The 21,063-nt window shown below is 45.2% G+C and overlaps 8 non-coding genes and 1 pseudogene across 8 annotated transcripts; all 9 read right to left on the reverse strand.

Moving 5' to 3' along the window:
• Nucleotides 1-850: 850 nt before the first annotated feature.
• LOC130337880 (U2 spliceosomal RNA) lies at nucleotides 851-1,041 on the reverse strand. The gene has a single exon (XR_008878688.1). It is a non-coding gene; the product is annotated as a U2 spliceosomal RNA (small nuclear RNA).
• Nucleotides 1,042-3,126: 2,085 nt separating this feature from the next.
• LOC130337881 (U2 spliceosomal RNA) lies at nucleotides 3,127-3,317 on the reverse strand. The gene has a single exon (XR_008878689.1). It is a non-coding gene; the product is annotated as a U2 spliceosomal RNA (small nuclear RNA).
• Nucleotides 3,318-5,402: 2,085 nt separating this feature from the next.
• On the reverse strand, nucleotides 5,403-5,593 carry LOC130337882 (U2 spliceosomal RNA). Its single transcript, XR_008878690.1, has one exon. It is a non-coding gene; the product is annotated as a U2 spliceosomal RNA (small nuclear RNA).
• A 2,100-nt stretch (nucleotides 5,594-7,693) lies between these two features.
• On the reverse strand, nucleotides 7,694-7,884 carry LOC130337818 (U2 spliceosomal RNA). The gene has a single exon (XR_008878643.1). It is a non-coding gene; the product is annotated as a U2 spliceosomal RNA (small nuclear RNA).
• Nucleotides 7,885-9,970: 2,086 nt separating this feature from the next.
• Nucleotides 9,971-10,161, reverse strand: LOC130337883 (U2 spliceosomal RNA). Its single transcript, XR_008878691.1, has one exon. It is a non-coding gene; the product is annotated as a U2 spliceosomal RNA (small nuclear RNA).
• Nucleotides 10,162-12,253: 2,092 nt separating this feature from the next.
• Nucleotides 12,254-12,444, reverse strand: LOC130337884 (U2 spliceosomal RNA). The gene has a single exon (XR_008878692.1). It is a non-coding gene; the product is annotated as a U2 spliceosomal RNA (small nuclear RNA).
• Nucleotides 12,445-14,536: 2,092 nt separating this feature from the next.
• On the reverse strand, nucleotides 14,537-14,727 carry LOC130337887 (U2 spliceosomal RNA). Its single transcript, XR_008878694.1, has one exon. It is a non-coding gene; the product is annotated as a U2 spliceosomal RNA (small nuclear RNA).
• Nucleotides 14,728-16,821: 2,094 nt separating this feature from the next.
• On the reverse strand, nucleotides 16,822-17,012 carry LOC130337888 (U2 spliceosomal RNA). The gene has a single exon (XR_008878695.1). It is a non-coding gene; the product is annotated as a U2 spliceosomal RNA (small nuclear RNA).
• Nucleotides 17,013-19,118: 2,106 nt separating this feature from the next.
• On the reverse strand, nucleotides 19,119-19,320 carry LOC130337844 (U2 spliceosomal RNA; annotated as a pseudogene).
• Nucleotides 19,321-21,063: the final 1,743 nt, after the last annotated feature.

The following is a 21,063-nucleotide window of genomic DNA, read 5'->3' on the forward strand; positions in this document are numbered from 1 at the left end:
CATTATACATAGGTGCTGAATACATAAAAAGCGACTGTTCAGCGACAGACAAGTCGCATCGGCTGAAAGTAGGCCAGAATGTCAGTCCATGTTGGAGCAGGTTTAGATACAGTCTAAAGTATAGATCTCAAAGTCTGTGCACAGAATTTAGCAAGGGCCTCGCACCTTCTGATGCATCAGGTAGGTGCACAATAGCATAGCCTAACCCTCTGTACTTTGGTCTATATTGATGCGGGACATAGACAGCCAGCTGATGACCAATCCATTAGTGCAATGGATGGCTGGAAGCATTTGTCTTTGCCTTTGCAATACCACAGAAGCAATGCATGGTCAATGTACAGCAATGACACACCTGTGTGAACAGCCAGGAGACCCCCCCCCCCCCCCATGTTATGTTACATAGTTACATAGTTAGTACGGTCGAAAAAAGACATATGTCCATCAAGTTCAACCAGGGAATTAAGGGGTAGGGGTGTGGCGCGATATTGGGGAAGGGATGAGATTTTATATTTCTTCATAAGCATTAATCTTATTTTGTCAATTAGGAACATTCAGCACCCACCCGCTATCAAGGCAGCTGCCTATCATGTCATGCCCTACCTGCACAGGTGTGCTGGCTACTCAAATGATCCAATTAAGGAGGCCATTTAGTCAGCAGCAGCAGAAGTCCTGTGCCTGGACGCTCCAACAGCGGCCAGACACAAGCAGAAGCAGAAGCAGCAGAAGCAGCAGCAGCACCACCTTTTGTTTTTTGGCTGCAGCAGCAGCAAGGCCCACAGGGCTGGCTAGCTGGCTAGCCAGCAAGCAGGTAGCAATGAAAGTAGGAATCTTTCTTTTTAACCCTGTAAGGGGGTGGTGCACTGTACCCGAAGATACTGCCATATCGGGTCAATGCATAGGGCGACGGAAGCAAGCTTCGAAATCGGCCCCCGTTCTCAAAAATCCATTTAATATATGGTCCCCAGATAGGGGACGTATCAGATATTAAACTGATAAGAACAGATACTACACTTGATCTTAGCCAAAAGGCCGAGAAGCGATAACCGTGAAAGGGGCGGGCCCAACAAGGTGCCCTTCATGGGCACTATCACTGCTTGCTGTCAGGGAGGCTGCCAGACAATTTTCCATGCACACTCTGGGCTGGGGGGCAGTCAACCACCAGTACACACAGCAGAACCTAAACCCATACCATTATTGCTAAGCAGCAAGACAGGGGCCCATTGCACTCCCACGGGGCCTTTTTAAATGCAATCCATAACCCGGATTTGCCAGGAACCCTTCTTACTCCTCCTACTTGCATGTGACACTGGGCTTAGGATCTGCATAGGAAGCACACACACAAGCACACACCTACCTTTGTTGCCTGCAGATGCCTCCTTGGCTGTCCCCAAACGGTATCAAACCAACACCCACGGGAAGCTGTAAGCATAGAGGACATGCCTGCACCCCATTGGACTTACCTGTGTGGGTTAAACCCGGGTTATTTGACAACCTATGGCGGTGATGGTTCTGCTCAGGCAGAGCAGTGCTGATGCTCCTCATAAAGCTGTCGCTGCTGTGAAGGTTCTAGGTGACATCACAAATCCCTATGGTTACATACACAACAAAGCTGGGTTGTTGTTGTTTACACTCTGCAAGGCCTGTGGAAGTGAGTGACATCATAGCACTGTAGTTCTGAGGGTTCTAGATGGATGCAACAATCTCCTGTTGCTTCTATGAAGGCCATAATAGACGACATCACCAAACAGCTCCATAGTCACATACACAGCAAAGGAGAGATGTTGTTTACACCTAGTGATGTCAGTGGTATTGAGTGACATCACAGCACAGTGCTAAGGCTCCTGGGCCTGGACACAGCAGCGGCTGCAATATCTCAACGGAGAATATGTTTATATATATATGTGTGTGTGTGCGCGTATATATATATATATATATATATATATATATATATATATATATATTTCTCCGCCGAAATCACTTTTAAACCCATTTCCACCTTTTTTTCCCTTCTCTTCCTCTTACTTTTTTTTCACGTTTTTTTACGTTTTTCTCCTTTTCGCCTCTTTTCTGGGCGTATTATTCTTCTTTTTCTTCTTTTTTTTCGTCTAATGCATACCCCATCAGTGCAGCAATGCTTATTCAATACCGCCAGCAGATGGAGACACTGGGGGATAATTTTCTAAGGATTTATACTGATTTTTCCTGTCTGAATTTGTCGCACAGAAAGTTGCAGGCCAAATATGTGTGACATTTCTGCGACTTTAGCTTCTAGAGCATTTTTACAACATTATACATAGGTGCTGAATACATAAAAAGCGACTGTTCAGCGACAGACAAGTCGCATCGGCTGAAAGTAGGCCAGAATGTCAGTCCATGTTGGAGCAGGTTTAGATACAGTCTAAAGTATAGATCTCAAAGTCTGTGCACAGAATTTAGCAAGGGCCTCGCACCTTCTGATGCATCAGGTAGGTGCACAATAGCATAGCCTAACCCTCTGTACTTTGGTCTATATTGATGCGGGACATAGACAGCCAGCTGATGACCAATCCATTAGTGCAATGGATGGCTGGAAGCATTTGTCTTTGCCTTTGCAATACCACAGAAGCAATGCATGGTCAATGTACAGCAATGACACACCTGTGTGAACAGCCAGGAGACCCCCCCCCCCCCCCATGTTATGTTACATAGTTACATAGTTAGTACGGTCGAAAAAAGACATATGTCCATCAAGTTCAACCAGGGAATTAAGGGGTAGGGGTGTGGCGCGATATTGGGGAAGGGATGAGATTTTATATTTCTTCATAAGCATTAATCTTATTTTGTCAATTAGGAACATTCAGCACCCACCCGCTATCAAGGCAGCTGCCTATCATGTCATGTCCTACCTGCACAGGTGTGCTGGCTACTCAAATGATCCAATTAAGGAGGCCATTTAGTCAGCAGCAGCAGAAGTCCTGTGCCTGGACGCTCCAACAGCGGCCAGACACAAGCAGAAGCAGAAGCAGCAGCAGCACCACCTTTTGTTTTTTGGCTGCAGCAGCAGCAAGGCCCACAGGGCTGGCTAGCTGGCTAGCCAGCAAGCAGGTAGCAATGAAAGTAGGAATCTTTCTTTTTAACCCTGTAAGGGGGTGGTGCACTGTACCCGAAGATACTGCCATATCGGGTCAATGCATAGGGCGACGGAAGCAAGCTTCGAAATCGGCCCCCGTTCTCAAAAATCCATTTAATATATGGTCCCCAGATAGGGGACGTATCAGATATTAAACTGATAAGAACAGATACTACACTTGATCTTAGCCAAAAGGCCGAGAAGCGATAACCGTGAAAGGGGCGGGCCCAACAAGGTGCCCTTCATGGGCACTATCACTGCTTGCTGTCAGGGAGGCTGCCAGACAATTTTCCATGCACACTCTGGGCTGGGGGGCAGTCAACCACCAGTACACACAGCAGAACCTAAACCCATACCATTATTGCTAAGCAGCAAGACAGGGGCCCATTGCACTCCCACGGGGCCTTTTTAAATGCAATCCATAACCCGGATTTGCCAGGAACCCTTCTTACTCCTCCTACTTGCATGTGACACTGGGCTTAGGATCTGCATAGGAAACACACACACAAGCACACACCTACCTTTGTTGCCTGCAGATGCCTCCTTGGCTGTCCCCAAACGGTATCAAACCAACACCCACGGGAAGCTGTAAGCATAGAGGACATGCCTGCACCCCATTGGACTTACCTGTGTGGGTTAAACCCGGGTTATTTGACAACCTATGGCGGTGATGGTTCTGCTCAGGCAGAGCAGTGCTGATGCTCCTCATAAAGCTGTCGCTGCTGTGAAGGTTCTAGGTGACATCACAAATCCCTATGGTTACATACACAACAAAGCTGGGTTGTTGTTGTTTACACTCTGCAAGGCCTGTGGAAGTGAGTGACATCATAGCACTGTAGTTCTGAGGGTTCTAGATGGATGCAACAATCTCCTGTTGCTTCTATGAAGGCCATAATAGACGACATCACCAAACAGCTCCATAGTCACATACACAGCAAAGGAGAGATGTTGTTTACACCTAGTGATGTCAGTGGTATTGAGTGACATCACAGCACAGTGCTAAGGCTCCTGGGCCTGGACACAGCAGCGGCTGCAATATCTCAACGGAGAATACGTTTATATATATGTGTGTGTGTGCGCGTATATATATATATATATATATATATATATATATATATATTTCTCCGCCGAAATCACTTTTAAACCCATTTCCACCTTTTTTTCCCTTCTCTTCCTCTTACTTTTTTTTCAAGTTTTTTTACGTTTTTCTCCTTTTCGCCTCTTTTCTGGGCGTATTATTCTTCTTTTTCTTCTTTTTTTTCGTCTAATGCATACCCCATCAGTGCAGCAATGCTTATTCAATACCGCCAGCAGATGGAGACACTGGGGGATAATTTTCTAAGGATTTATACTGATTTTTCCTGTCTGAATTTGTCGCACAGAAAGTTGCAGGCCAAATATGTGTGACATTTCTGCGACTTTAGCTTCTAGAGCATTTTTACAACATTATACATAGGTGCTGAATACATAAAAAGCGACTGTTCAGCGACAGACAAGTCGCATCGGCTGAAAGTAGGCCAGAATGTCAGTCCATGTTGGAGCAGGTTTAGATACAGTCTAAAGTATAGATCTCAAAGTCTGTGCACAGAATTTAGCAAGGGCCTCGCACCTTCTGATGCATCAGGTAGGTGCACAATAGCATAGCCTAACCCTCTGTACTTTGGTCTATATTGATGCGGGACATAGACAGCCAGCTGATGACCAATCCATTAGTGCAATGGATGGCTGGAAGCATTTGTCTTTGCCTTTGCAATACCACAGAAGCAATGCATGGTCAATGTACAGCAATGACACACCTGTGTGAACAGCCAGGAGACCCCCCCCCCCCCCATGTTATGTTACATAGTTACATAGTTAGTACGGTCGAAAAAAGACATATGTCCATCAAGTTCAACCAGGGAATTAAGGGGTAGGGGTGTGGCGCGATATTGGGGAAGGGATGAGATTTTATATTTCTTCATAAGCATTAATCTTATTTTGTCAATTAGGAACATTCAGCACCCACCCGCTATCAAGGCAGCTGCCTATCATGTCATGCCCTACCTGCACAGGTGTGCTGGCTACTCAAATGATCCAATTAAGGAGGCCATTTAGTCAGCAGCAGCAGAAGTCCTGTGCCTGGACGCTCCAACAGCGGCCAGACACAAGCAGAAGCAGAAGCAGCAGAAGCAGCAGCAGCACCACCTTTTGTTTTTTGGCTGCAGCAGCAGCAAGGCCCACAGGGCTGGCTAGCTGGCTAGCCAGCAAGCAGGTAGCAATGAAAGTAGGAATCTTTCTTTTTAACCCTGTAAGGGGGTGGTGCACTGTACCCGAAGATACTGCCATATCGGGTCAATGCATAGGGCGACGGAAGCAAGCTTCGAAATCGGCCCCCGTTCTCAAAAATCCATTTAATATATGGTCCCCAGATAGGGGACGTATCAGATATTAAACTGATAAGAACAGATACTACACTTGATCTTAGCCAAAAGGCCGAGAAGCGATAACCGTGAAAGGGGCGGGCCCAACAAGGTGCCCTTCATGGGCACTATCACTGCTTGCTGTCAGGGAGGCTGCCAGACAATTTTCCATGCACACTCTGGGCTGGGGGGCAGTCAACCACCAGTACACACAGCAGAACCTAAACCCATACCATTATTGCTAAGCAGCAAGACAGGGGCCCATTGCACTCCCACAGGGCCTTTTTAAATGCAATCCATAACCCGGATTTGCCAGGAACCCTTCTTACTCCTCCTACTTGCATGTGACACTGGGCTTAGGATCTGCATAGGAAACACACACACAAGCACACACCTACCTTTGTTGCCTGCAGATGCCTCCTTGGCTGTCCCCAAACGGTATCAAACCAACACCCACGGGAAGCTGTAAGCATAGAGGACATGCCTGCACCCCATTGGACTTACCTGTGTGGGTTAAACCCGGGTTATTTGACAACCTATGGCGGTGATGGTTCTGCTCAGGCAGAGCAGTGCTGATGCTCCTCATAAAGCTGTCGCTGCTGTGAAGGTTCTAGGTGACATCACAAATCCCTATGGTTACATACACAACAAAGCTGGGTTGTTGTTGTTTACACTCTGCAAGGCCTGTGGAAGTGAGTGACATCATAGCACTGTAGTTCTGAGGGTTCTAGATGGATGCAACAATCTCCTGTTGCTTCTATGAAGGCCATAATAGACGACATCACCAAACAGCTCCATAGTCACATACACAGCAAAGGAGAGATGTTGTTTACACCTAGTGATGTCAGTGGTATTGAGTGACATCACAGCACAGTGCTAAGGCTCCTGGGCCTGGACACAGCAGCGGCTGCAATATCTCAACGGAGAATACGTTTATATATATGTGTGTGTGTGCGCGTATATATATATATATATATATATATATATATATATATATATATATATATATATTTCTCCGCCGAAATCACTTTTAAACCCATTTCCACCTTTTTTTCCCTTCTCTTCCTCTTACTTTTTTTTCACGTTTTTTTACGTTTTTCTTCTTTTCGCCTCTTTTCTGGGCGTATTATTCTTCTTTTTCTTCTTTTTTTTCGTCTAATGCATACCCCATCAGTGCAGCAATGCTTATTCAATACCGCCAGCAGATGGAGACACTGGGGGATAATTTTCTAAGGATTTATACTGATTTTTCCTGTCTGAATTTGTCGCACAGAAAGTTGCAGGCCAAATATGTGTGACATTTCTGCGACTTTAGCTTCTAGAGCATTTTTACAACATTATACATAGGTGCTGAATACATAAAAAGCGACTGTTCAGCGACAGACAAGTCGCATCGGCTGAAAGTAGGCCAGAATGTCAGTCCATGTTGGAGCAGGTTTAGATACAGTCTAAAGTATAGATCTCAAAGTCTGTGCACAGAATTTAGCAAGGGCCTCGCACCTTCTGATGCATCAGGTAGGTGCACAATAGCATAGCCTAACCCTCTGTACTTTGGTCTATATTGATGCGGGACATAGACAGCCAGCTGATGACCAATCCATTAGTGCAATGGATGGCTGGAAGCATTTGTCTTTGCCTTTGCAATACCACAGAAGCAATGCATGGTCAATGTACAGCAATGACACACCTGTGTGAACAGCCAGGAGACCCCCCCCCCCCCCCATGTTATGTTACATAGTTACATAGTTAGTACGGTCGAAAAAAGACATATGTCCATCAAGTTCAACCAGGGAATTAAGGGGTAGGGGTGTGGCACGATATTGGGGAAGGGATGAGATTTTATATTTCTTCATAAGCATTAATCTTATTTTGTCAATTAGGAACATTCAGCACCCACCCGCTATCAAGGCAGCTGCCTATCATGTCATGCCCTACCTGCACAGGTGTGCTGGCTACTCAAATGATCCAATTAAGGAGGCCATTTAGTCAGCAGCAGCAGAAGTCCTGTGCCTGGACGCTCCAACAGCGGCCAGACACAAGCAGAAGCAGAAGCAGCAGAAGCAGCAGCAGCACCACCTTTTGTTTTTTGGCTGCAGCAGCAGCAAGGCCCACAGGGCTGGCTAGCTGGCTAGCCAGCAAGCAGGTAGCAATGAAAGTAGGAATCTTTCTTTTTAACCCTGTAAGGGGGTGGTGCACTGTACCCGAAGATACTGCCATATCGGGTCAATGCATAGGGCGACGGAAGCAAGCTTTGAAATCGGCCCCCGTTCTCAAAAATCCATTTAATATATGGTCCCCAGATAGGGGACGTATCAGATATTAAACTGATAAGAACAGATACTACACTTGATCTTAGCCAAAAGGCCGAGAAGCGATAACCGTGAAAGGGGCGGGCCCAACAAGGTGCCCTTCATGGGCACTATCACTGCTTGCTGTCAGGGAGGCTGCCAGACAATTTTCCATGCACACTCTGGGCTGGGGGGCAGTCAACCACCAGTACACACAGCAGAACCTAAACCCATACCATTATTGCTAAGCAGCAAGACAGGGGGGCCCATTGCACTCCCACGGCCTTTTTAAATGCAATCCATAACCCGGATTTGCCAGGAACCCTTCTTACTCCTCCTACTTGCATGTGACACTGGGCTTAGGATCTGCATAGGAAACACACACACAAGCACACACCTACCTTTGTTGCCTGCAGATGCCTCCTTGGCTGTCCCCAAACGGTATCAAACCAACACCCACGGGAAGCTGTAAGCATAGAGGACATGCCTGCACCCCATTGGACTTACCTGTGTGGGTTAAACCCGGGTTATTTGACAACCTATGGCGGTGATGGTTCTGCTCAGGCAGAGCAGTGCTGATGCTCCTCATAAAGCTGTCGCTGCTGTGAAGGTTCTAGGTGACATCACAAATCCCTATGGTTACATACACAACAAAGCTGGGTTGTTGTTGTTTACACTCTGCAAGGCCTGTGGAAGTGAGTGACATCATAGCACTGTAGTTCTGAGGGTTCTAGATGGATGCAACAATCTCCTGTTGCTTCTATGAAGGCCATAATAGACGACATCACCAAACAGCTCCATAGTCACATACACAGCAAAGGAGAGATGTTGTTTACACCTAGTGATGTCAGTGGTATTGAGTGACATCACAGCACAGTGCTAAGGCTCCTGGGCCTGGACACAGCAGCGGCTGCAATATCTCAACGGAGAATACGTTTATATATATGTGTGTGTGTGCGCGTATATATATATATATATATATATATATATATATATATATATTTCTCCGCCGAAATCACTTTTAAACCCATTTCCACCTTTTTTTCCCTTCTCTTCCTCTTACTTTTTTTTCACGTTTTTTTACGTTTTTCTCCTTTTCGCCTCTTTTCTGGGCGTATTATTCTTCTTTTTCTTCTTTTTTTTCGTCTAATGCATACCCCATCAGTGCAGCAATGCTTATTCAATACCGCCAGCAGATGGAGACACTGGGGGATAATTTTCTAAGGATTTATACTGATTTTTCCTGTCTGAATTTGTCGCACAGAAAGTTGCAGGCCAAATATGTGTGACATTTCTGCGACTTTAGCTTCTAGAGCATTTTTACAACATTATACATAGGTGCTGAATACATAAAAAGCGACTGTTCAGCGACAGACAAGTCGCATCGGCTGAAAGTAGGCCAGAATGTCAGTCCATGTTGGAGCAGGTTTAGATACAGTCTAAAGTATAGATCTCAAAGTCTGTGCACAGAATTTAGCAAGGGCCTCGCACCTTCTGATGCATCAGGTAGGTGCACAATAGCATAGCCTAACCCTCTGTACTTTGGTCTATATTGATGCGGGACATAGACAGCCAGCTGATGACCAATCCATTAGTGCAATGGATGGCTGGAAGCATTTGTCTTTGCCTTTGCAATACCACAGAAGCAATGCATGGTCAATGTACAGCAATGACACACCTGTGTGAACAGCCAGGAGACCCCCCCCCCCCCATGTTATGTTACATAGTTACATAGTTAGTACGGTCGAAAAAAGACATATGTCCATCAAGTTCAACCAGGGAATTAAGGGGTAGGGGTGTGGCGCGATATTGGGGAAGGGATGAGATTTTATATTTCTTCATAAGCATTAATCTTATTTTGTCAATTAGGAACATTCAGCACCCACCCGCTATCAAGGCAGCTGCCTATCATGTCATGCCCTACCTGCACAGGTGTGCTGGCTACTCAAATGATCCAATTAAGGAGGCCATTTAGTCAGCAGCAGCAGAAGTCCTGTGCCTGGACGCTCCAACAGCGGCCAGACACAAGCAGAAGCAGAAGCAGCAGAAGCAGCAGCAGCACCACCTTTTGTTTTTTGGCTGCAGCAGCAGCAAAGCCCACAGGGCTGGCTAGCTGGCTAGCCAGCAAGCAGGTAGCAATGAAAGTAGGAATCTTTCTTTTTAACCCTGTAAGGGGGTGGTGCACTGTACCCGAAGATACTGCCATATCGGGTCAATGCATAGGGCGACGGAAGCAAGCTTCGAAATCGGCCCCCGTTCTCAAAAATCCATTTAATATATGGTCCCCAGATAGGGGACGTATCAGATATTAAACTGATAAGAACAGATACTACACTTGATCTTAGCCAAAAGGCCGAGAAGCGATAACCGTGAAAGGGGCGGGCCCAACAAGGTGCCCTTCATGGGCACTATCACTGCTTGCTGTCAGGGAGGCTGCCAGACAATTTTCCATGCACACTCTGGGCTGGGGGGCAGTCAACCACCAGTACACACAGCAGAACCTAAACCCATACCATTATTGCTAAGCAGCAAGACAGGGGCCCATTGCACTCCCACGGGGCCTTTTTAAATGCAATCCATAACCCGGATTTGCCAGGAACCCTTCTTACTCCTCCTACTTGCATGTGACACTGGGCTTAGGATCTGCATAGGAAACACACACACAAGCACACACCTACCTTTGTTGCCTGCAGATGCCTCCTTGGCTGTCCCCAAACGGTATCAAACCAACACCCACGGGAAGCTGTAAGCATAGAGGACATGCCTGCACCCCATTGGACTTACCTGTGTGGGTTAAACCCGGGTTATTTGACAACCTATGGCGGTGATAGTTCTGCTCAGGCAGAGCAGTGCTGATGCTCCTCATAAAGCTGTCGCTGCTGTGAAGGTTCTAGGTGACATCACAAATCCCTATGGTTACATACACAACAAAGCTGGGTTGTTGTTGTTTACACTCTGCAAGGCCTGTGGAAGTGAGTGACATCATAGCACTGTAGTTCTGAGGGTTCTAGATGGATGCAACAATCTCCTGTTGCTTCTATGAAGGCCATAATAGACGACATCACCAAACAGCTCCATAGTCACATACACAGCAAAGGAGAGATGTTGTTTACACCTAGTGATGTCAGTGGTATTGAGTGACATCACAGCAAAGTGCTAAGGCTCCTGGGCCTGGACACAGCAGCGGCTGCAATATCTCAACGGAGAATACGTTTATATATATGTGTGTGTGTGCGCGTATATATATATATATATATATATATATATATATATATATATATATATTTCTCCGCCGAAATCACTTTTAAACCCATTTCCACCTTTTTTTCCCTTCTCTTCCTCTTACTTTTTTTTCACGTTTTTTTACGTTTTTCTCCTTTTCGCCTCTTTTCTGGGCGTATTATTCTTCTTTTTCTTCTTTTTTTTCGTCTAATGCATACCCCATCAGTGCAGCAATGCTTATTCAATACCGCCAGCAGATGGAGACACTGGGGGATAATTCTCTAAGGATTTATACTGATTTTTCCTGTCTGAATTTGTCGCACAGAAAGTTGCAGGCCAAATATGTGTGACATTTCTGCGACTTTAGCTTCTAGAGCATTTTTACAACATTATACATAGGTGCTGAATACATAAAAAGCGACTGTTCAGCGACAGACAAGTCGCATCGGCTGAAAGTAGGCCAGAATGTCAGTCCATGTTGGAGCAGGTTTAGATACAGTCTAAAGTATAGATCTCAAAGTCTGTGCACAGAATTTAGCAAGGGCCTCGCACCTTCTGATGCATCAGGTAGGTGCACAATAGCATAGCCTAACCCTCTGTACTTTGGTCTATATTGATGCGGGACATAGACAGCCAGCTGATGACCAATCCATTAGTGCAATGGATGGCTGGAAGCATTTGTCTTTGCCTTTGCAATACCACAGAAGCAATGCATGGTCAATGTACAGCAATGACACACCTGTGTGAACAGCCAGGAGACCCCCCCCCCCCCATGTTATGTTACATAGTTACATAGTTAGTACGGTCGAAAAAAGACATATGTCCATCAAGTTCAACCAGGGAATTAAGGGGTAGGGGTGTGGCGCGATATTGGGGAAGGGATGAGATTTTATATTTCTTCATAAGCATTAATCTTATTTTGTCAATTAGGAACATTCAGCACCCACCCGCTATCAAGGCAGCTGCCTATCATGTCATGCCCTACCTGCACAGGTGTGCTGGCTACTCAAATGATCCAATTAAGGAGGCCATTTAGTCAGCAGCAGCAGAAGTCCTGTGCCTGGACGCTCCAACAGCGGCCAGACACAAGCAGAAGCAGAAGCAGCAGAAGCAGCAGCAGCACCACCTTTTGTTTTTTGGCTGCAGCAGCAGCAAGGCCCACAGGGCTGGCTAGCTGGCTAGCCAGCAAGCAGGTAGCAATGAAAGTAGGAATCTTTCTTTTTAACCCTGTAAGGGGGTGGTGCACTGTACCCGAAGATACTGCCATATCGGGTCAATGCATAGGGCGACGGAAGCAAGCTTCGAAATCGGCCCCCGTTCTCAAAAATCCATTTAATATATGGTCCCCAGATAGGGGACGTATCAGATATTAAACTGATAAGAACAGATACTACACTTGATCTTAGCCAAAAGGCCGAGAAGCGATAACCGTGAAAGGGGCGGGCCCAACAAGGTGCCCTTCATGGGCACTATCACTGCTTGCTGTCAGGGAGGCTGCCAGACAATTTTCCATGCACACTCTGGGCTGGGGGGCAGTCAACCACCAGTACACACAGCAGAACCTAAACCCATACCATTATTGCTAAGCAGCAAGACAGGGGCCCATTGCACTCCCACGGGGCCTTTTTAAATGCAATCCATAACCCGGATTTGCCAGGAACCCTTCTTACTCCTCCTACTTGCATGTGACACTGGGCTTAGGATCTGCATAGGAAACACACACACAAGCACACACCTACCTTTGTTGCCTGCAGATGCCTCCTTGGCTGTCCCCAAACGGTATCAAACCAACACCCACGGGAAGCTGTAAGCATAGAGGACATGCCTGCACCCCATTGGACTTACCTGTGTGGGTTAAACCCGGGTTATTTGACAACCTATGGCGGTGATAGTTCTGCTCAGGCAGAGCAGTGCTGATGCTCCTCATAAAGCTGTCGCTGCTGTGAAGGTTCTAGGTGACATCACAAATCCCTATGGTTACATACACAACAAAGCTGGGTTGTTGTTGTTTACACTCTGCAAGGCCTGTGGAAGTGAGTGACATCATAGCACTGTAGTTCTGAGGGTTCTAGATGGATGCAACAATCTCCTGTTGCTTCTATGAAGGCCATAATAGACGACATCACCAAACAGCTCCATAGTCACATACACAGCAAAGGAGAGATGTTGTTTACACCTAGTGATGTCAGTGGTATTGAGTGACATCACAGCACAGTGCTAAGGCTCCTGGGCCTGGACACAGCAGCGGCTGCAATATCTCAACGGAGAATACGTTTATATATATGTGTGTGTGTGCGCGTATATATATATATATATATATATATATATATATATATATATATATTTCTCCGCCGAAATCACTTTTAAACCCATTTCCACCTTTTTTTCCCTTCTCTTCCTCTTACTTTTTTTTCAAGTTTTTTTACGTTTTTCTCCTTTTCGCCTCTTTTCTGGGCGTATTATTCTTCTTTTTCTTCTTTTTTTTCGTCTAATGCATACCCCATCAGTGCAGCAATGCTTATTCAATACCGCCAGCAGATGGAGACACTGGGGGATAATTTTCTAAGGATTTATACTGATTTTTCCTGTCTGAATTTGTCGCACAGAAAGTTGCAGGCCAAATATGTGTGACATTTCTGCGACTTTAGCTTCTAGAGCATTTTTACAACATTATACATAGGTGCTGAATACATAAAAAGCGACTGTTCAGCGACAGACAAGTCGCATCGGCTGAAAGTAGGCCAGAATGTCAGTCCATGTTGGAGCAGGTTTAGATACAGTCTAAAGTATAGATCTCAAAGTCTGTGCACAGAATTTAGCAAGGGCCTCGCACCTTCTGATGCATCAGGTAGGTGCACAATAGCATAGCCTAACCCTCTGTACTTTGGTCTATATTGATGCGGGACATAGACAGCCAGCTGATGACCAATCCATTAGTGCAATGGATGGCTGGAAGCATTTGTCTTTGCCTTTGCAATACCACAGAAGCAATGCATGGTCAATGTACAGCAATGACACACCTGTGTGAACAGCCAGGAGACCCCCCCCCCCCCCCATGTTATGTTACATAATTACATAGTTAGTACGGTCGAAAAAAGACATATGTCCATCAAGTTCAACCAGGGAATTAAGGGGTAGGGGTGTGGCGCGATATTGGGGAAGGGATGAGATTTTATATTTCTTCATAAGCATTAATCTTATTTTGTCAATTAGGAACATTCAGCACCCACCCGCTATCAAGGCAGCTGCCTATCATGTCATGCCCTACCTGCACAGGTGTGCTGGCTACTCAAATGATCCAATTAAGGAGGCCATTTAGTCAGCAGCAGCAGAAGTCCTGTGCCTGGACGCTCCAACAGCGGCCAGACACAAGCAGAAGCAGAAGCAGCAGAAGCAGCAGCAGCACCACCTTTTGTTTTTTGGCTGCAGCAGCAGCAAGGCCCACAGGGCTGGCTAGCTGGCTAGCCAGCAAGCAGGTAGCAATGAAAGTAGGAATCTTTCTTTTTAACCCTGTAAGGGGGTGGTGCACTGTACCCGAAGATACTGCCATATCGGGTCAATGCATAGGGCGACGGAAGCAAGCTTCGAAATCGGCCCCCGTTCTCAAAAATCCATTTAATATATGGTCCCCAGATAGGGGACGTATCAGATATTAAACTGATAAGAACAGATACTACACTTGATCTTAGCCAAAAGGCCGAGAAGCGATAACCGTGAAAGGGGCGGGCCCAACAAGGTGCCCTTCATGGGCACTATCACTGCTTGCTGTCAGGGAGTCTGCCAGACAATTTTCCATGCACACTCTGGGCTGGGGGGCAGTCAACCACCAGTACACACAGCAGAACCTAAACCCATACCATTATTGCTAAGCAGCAAGACAGGGGCCCATTGCACTCCCACGGGGCCTTTTTAAATGCAATCCATAACCCGGATTTGCCAGGAACCCTTCTTACTCCTCCTACTTGCATGTGACACTGGGCTTAGGATCTGCATAGGAAACACACACACAAGCACACACCTACCTTTGTTGCCTGCAGATGCCTCCTTGGCTGTCCCCAAACGGTATCAAACCAACACCCACGGGAAGCTGTAAGCATAGAGGACATGCCTGCACCCCATTGGACTTACCTGTGTGGGTTAAACCCGGGTTATTTGACAACCTATGGCGGTGATGGTTCTGCTCAGGCAGAGCAGTGCTGATGCTCCTCATAAAGCTGTCGCTGCTGTGAAGGTTCTAGGTGACATCACAAATCCCTATGGTTACATACACAACAAAGCTGGGTTGTTGTTGTTTACACTCTGCAAGGCCTGTGGAAGTGAGTGACATCATAGCACTGTAGTTCTGAGGGTTCTAGATGGATGCAACAATCTCCTGTTGCTTCTATGAAGGCCATAATAGACGACATCACCAAACAGCTCCATAGTCACATACACAGCAAAGGAGAGATGTTGTTTACACCTAGTGATGTCAGTGGTATTGAGTGACATCACAGCACAGTGCTAAGGCTCCTGGGCCTGGACACAGCAGCGGCTGCAATATCTCAACGGAGAATACGTTTATATATATGTGTGTGTGTGCGCGTATATATATATATATATATATATATATATATATATATATATATATATTTCTCCGCCGAAATCACTTTTAAACCCATTTCCACCTTTTTTTCCCTTCTCTTCCTCTTACTTTTTTTTCACGTTTTTTTACGTTTTTCTCCTTTTCGCCTCTTTTCTGGGCGTATTATTCTTCTTTTTCTTCTTTTTTTTCGTCTAATGCATACCCCATCAGTGCAGCAATGCTTATTCAATACCGCCAGCAGATGGAGACACTGGGGGATAATTTTCTAAGGATTTATACTGATTTTTCCTGTCTGAATTTGTCGCACAGAAAGTTGCAGGCCAAATATGTGTGACATTTCTGCGACTTTAGCTTCTAGAGCATTTTTACAACATTATACATAGGTGCTGAATACATAAAAAGCGACTGTTCAGCGGCAGACAAGTCGCATCGGCTGAAAGTAGGCCAGAATGTCAGTCCATGTTGGAGCAGGTTTAGATACAGTCTAAAGTATAGATCTCAAAGTCTGTGCACAGAATTTAGCAAGGGCCTCGCACCTTCTGATGCATCAGGTAGGTGCACAATAGCATAGCCCAACCCTCTGTACTTTGGTCTATATTGATGCGGGACATAGACAGCCAGCTGATGACCAATCCATTAGTGCAATGGATGGCTGGAAGCATTTGTCTTTGCCTTTGCAATACCACAGAAGCAATGCATGGTCAATGTACAGCAATGACACACCTGTGTGAACAGCCAGGAGACCCCCCCCCCCCCCCATGTTATGTTACATAGTTACATAGTTAGTACGGTCGAAAAAAGACATATGTCCATCAAGTTCAACCAGGGAATTAAGGGGTAGGGGTGTGGCGCGATATTGGGGAAGGGATGAGATTTTATATTTCTTCATAAGCATTAATCTTATTTTGTCAATTAGGAACATTCAGCACCCACCCGCTATCAAGGCAGCTGCCTATCATGTCATGCCCTACCTGCACAGGTGTGCTGGCTACTCAAATGATCCAATTAAGGAGGCCATTTAGTCAGCAGCAGCAGAAGTCCTGTGCCTGGACGCTCCAACAGCGGCCAGACACAAGCAGAAGCAGAAGCAGCAGAAGCAGCAGCAGCACCACCTTTTGTTTTTTGGCTGCAGCAGCAGCAAGGCCCACAGGGCTGGCTAGCTGGCTAGCCAGCAAGCAGGTAGCAATGAAAGTAGGAATCTTTCTTTTTAACCCTGTAAGGGGGTGGTGCACTGTACCCGAAGATACTGCCATATCGGGTCAATGCATAGGGCGACGGAAGCAAGCTTCGAAATCGGCCCCCGTTCTCAAAAATCCATTTAATATATGGTCCCCAGATAGGGGACGTATCAGATATTAAACTGATAAGAACAGATACTACACTTGATCTTAGCCAAAAGGCCGAGAAGCGATAACCGTGAAAGGGGCGGGCCCAACAAGGTGCCCTTCATGGGCACTATCACTGCTTGCTGTCAGGGAGGCTGCCAGACAATTTTCCATGCACACTCTGGGCTGGGGGGCAGTCAACCACCAGTACACACAGCAGAACCTAAACCCATACCATTATTGCTAAGCAGCAAGACAGGGGCCCATTGCACTCCCACGGGGCCTTTTTAAATGCAATCCATAACCCGGATTTGCCAGGAACCCTTCTTACTCCTCCTACTTGCATGTGACACTGGGCTTAGGATCTGCATAGGAAACACACACACAAGCACACACCTACCTTTGTTGCCTGCAGATGCCTCCTTGGCTGTCCCCAAACGGTATCAAACCAACACCCACGGGAAGCTGTAAGCATAGAGGACATGCCTGCACCCCATTGGACTTACCTGTGTGGGTTAAACCCGGGTTATTTGACAACCTAACCTATGGCGGTGATGGTTCTGCTCAGGCAGAGCAGTGCTGATGCTCCTCATAAAGCTGTCGCTGCTGTGAAGGTTCTAGGTGACATCACAAATCCCTATGGTTACATACACAACAAAGCTGGGTTGTTGTTGTTTACACTCTGCAAGGCCTGTGGAAGTGAGTGACATCATAGCACTGTAGTTCTGAGGGTTCTAGATGGATGCAACAATCTCCTGTTGCTTCTATGAAGGCCATAATAGACGACATCACCAAACAGCTCCATAGTCACATACACAGCAAAGGAGAGATGTTGTTTACACCTAGTGATGTCAGTGGTATTGAGTGACATCACAGCACAGTGCTAAGGCTCCTGGGCCTGGACACAGCAGCGGCTGCAATATCTCAACGGAGAATACGTTTATATATATGTGTGTGTGTGCGCGTATATATATATATATATATATATATATATATATATATATATATATATATATATATTCTCCGCCGAAATCACTTTTAAACCCATTTCCACCTTTTTTTCCCTTCTCTTCCTCTTACTTTTTTTTCACGTTTTTTTACGTTTTTCTCCTTTTCGCCTCTTTTCTGGGCGTATTATTCTTCTTTTTCTTCTTTTTTTTCGTCTAATGCATACCCCATCAGTGCAGCAATGCTTATTCAATACCGCCAGCAGATGGAGACACTGGGGGATAATTTTCTAAGGATTTATACTGATTTTTCCTGTCTGAATTTGTCGCACAGAAAGTTGCAGGCCAAATATGTGTGACATTTCTGCGACTTTAGCTTCTAGAGCATTTTTACAACATTATACATAGGTGCTGAATACATAAAAAGCGACTGTTCAGCGACAGACAAGTCGCATCGGCTGAAAGTAGGCCAGAATGTCAGTCCATGTTGGAGCAGGTTTAGATACAGTCTAAAGTATAGATCTCAAAGTCTGTGCACAGAATTTAGCAAGGGCCTCGCACCTTCTGATGCATCAGGTAGGTGCACAATAGCATAGCCTAACCCTCTGTACTTTGGTCTATATTGATGCGGGACATAGACAGCCAGCTGATGACCAATCCATTAGTGCAATGGATGGCTGGAAGCATTTGTCTTTGCCTTTGCAATACCACAGAAGCAATGCATGGTCAATGTACAGCAATGACACACCTGTGTGAACAGCCAGGAGACCCCCCCCCCCCCCCATGTTATGTTACATAGTTACATAGTTAGTACGGTCGAAAAAAGACATATGTCCATCAAGTTCAACCAGGGAATTAAGGGGTAGGGGTGTGGCGCGATATTGGGGAAGGGATGAGATTTTATATTTCTTCATAAGCATTAATCTTATTTTGTCAATTAGGAACATTCAGCACCCACCCGCTATCAAGGCAGCTGCCTATCATGTCATGCCCTACCTGCACAGGTGTGCTGGCTACTCAAATGATCCAATTAAGGAGGCCATTTAGTCAGCAGCAGCAGAAGTCCTGTGCCTGGACGCTCCAACAGCGGCCAGACACAAGCAGAAGCAGAAGCAGCAGAAGCAGCAGCAGCACCACCTTTTGTTTTTTGGCTGCAGCAGCAGCAAGGCCCACAGGGCTGGCTAGCTGGCTAGCCAGCAAGCAGGTAGCAATGAAAGTAGGAATCTTTCTTTTTAACCCTGTAAGGGGGTGGTGCACTGTACCCGAAGATACTGCCATATCGGGTCAATGCATAGGGCGACGGAAGCAAGCTTCGAAATCGGCCCCCGTTCTCAAAAATCCATTTAATATATGGTCCCCAGATAGGGGACGTATCAGATATTAAACTGATAAGAACAGATTTTTTTTTTTTTTTTTTTTTTTTTTTTTTTTCCTCAGTTACAGACTATTGTTTGGACGATCATCAGGTCACCTACCAAGACTCGTCACTTAAAACAATATCTGAAAAAACATCATACGGAAAAAACTAACTAAGGGAACCGAGTGCCAAGAAAAAGTGACCAAACAACAAAACAAAAAAACATGTCAAAAACAATCACAGAAATTGGTCAAAAACTTACAGCTTTCTCCTTTACGTACTTCTTATAAATTTTTCCATCGTGTATGCATCCAGATTTTCTCCGCTTCTTCTTCACCAATTCTCTTTTTGTCCAGTAGAAAGATAGTAAAAATCCTTCCTAAAAACAATCTTTTCAATTCCCTCGGAGAAATAACAACATTTTTAAAAACAAGCAAATTGCGTGAGTCCCATAAAACCTCTTTAAAAACAGAAAAAAGAATCCAATTAGTACGTGTATCTTCCTTTTTACTAAGATCTTGACCAATAAAAACTTTCTCAAAAGAAAAACTGTTATATCCAGTGAGTTGGATTAAAAACTTCTTTAAAAACATAAAAAATTCTTTTGCATAAAAACAGTCCCAATAAAGGTGCACTAAGTCTTCTCTACCTCCACAACCCTCTCTTGGGCATCTGTCACTTATTCTCAAACCTCTTCCATTTAAAAAAGATTGGGTTGGGAGGCAGCCATGAAAGGACATCCAACTAACGTCTTTTTGTCTGTTTGATAGTCCAATAACTTTAAAAAACTTCCAAATCTTCACAGACTGAGCATTAGTGCAGAATGGTACTTCATATAATCTCTCATTTTTCCTTATTTCTTGTTCTATTTTCTTTTTATCAGGTTCACCTAAAGAGCTCAAACCAAATTGATCATTGAAAGACCTGAGGAGCACATAGAAGGTAGGTATCACATGTGCTATGGGTCTCCTCAAATCCCTCTCACACCAGCCCCATTTGGAAAACAACCATCCTGCAAGGTATTTACTCATGTCTGCCGCCCTATTATTGCACTGTATCAATTTAAAAATTAAAAGAAAATAGTGCACCTTTAAAAACAGATCAATGTTTGGAAAGTTATATCCGCCCAAATTCATACTCTTCATCACTTCTTCTCTTCTCATTTTCTCCATCTTAGACCCCCAGAAGAACACAAAAAGCTTCCTTGTGACTCTCCTAGTCCATAACTTCCCTGGAGGAAGCACCATAGCCGTATACAAGAGAAGCGGTAGGATTACAGACTTAATGATAAGAACTTTCCCTTTAAGTGACAAGTTCCTTAACCTCCAGAAGGATAGCTTCTTCTCAATTTTACTGTCCAAAGTCTCATAACTTTTCTTTCCTTTGAGGTCTTTATCAAATATCACTCCTAGCACTTCAATGTCTTCTTTTTCCTTAACACCATCCACTACTATATTCTCTTGGTTCCCAAAACTGCATAATTGGCACTTCCCCCAGTTCACATTCATCCCAGCCACACAACAAAAAATCCTCACATGCAAATTTACTCTGTTGAGATCTGCTTGGGATGTACAAGTAAAAACCACATCGTCCATATAACTTAAAACCTTTAACTTACTACCATCACTACCTGGAATAAAAACACCACTCACACATTTATCTTTCTGCACATTCTTCAACAGGCCCTCTATAACGCATATAAACAGAATTGGGGAGAGTGGGCATCCCTGTCTGACTCCAGACAAGACATTAAAAGCAGGCCCCACATGCCCATTTACTAAAATCTGACTTGTCACCCCATGATAAAAACTCATAATAACAGATAATAACTTTT

Source organism: Hyla sarda, unplaced genomic scaffold, assembly GCF_029499605.1.
Source record: "Hyla sarda isolate aHylSar1 unplaced genomic scaffold, aHylSar1.hap1 scaffold_508, whole genome shotgun sequence".
Classification (NCBI taxonomy): domain Eukaryota; kingdom Metazoa; phylum Chordata; class Amphibia; order Anura; family Hylidae; genus Hyla; species Hyla sarda.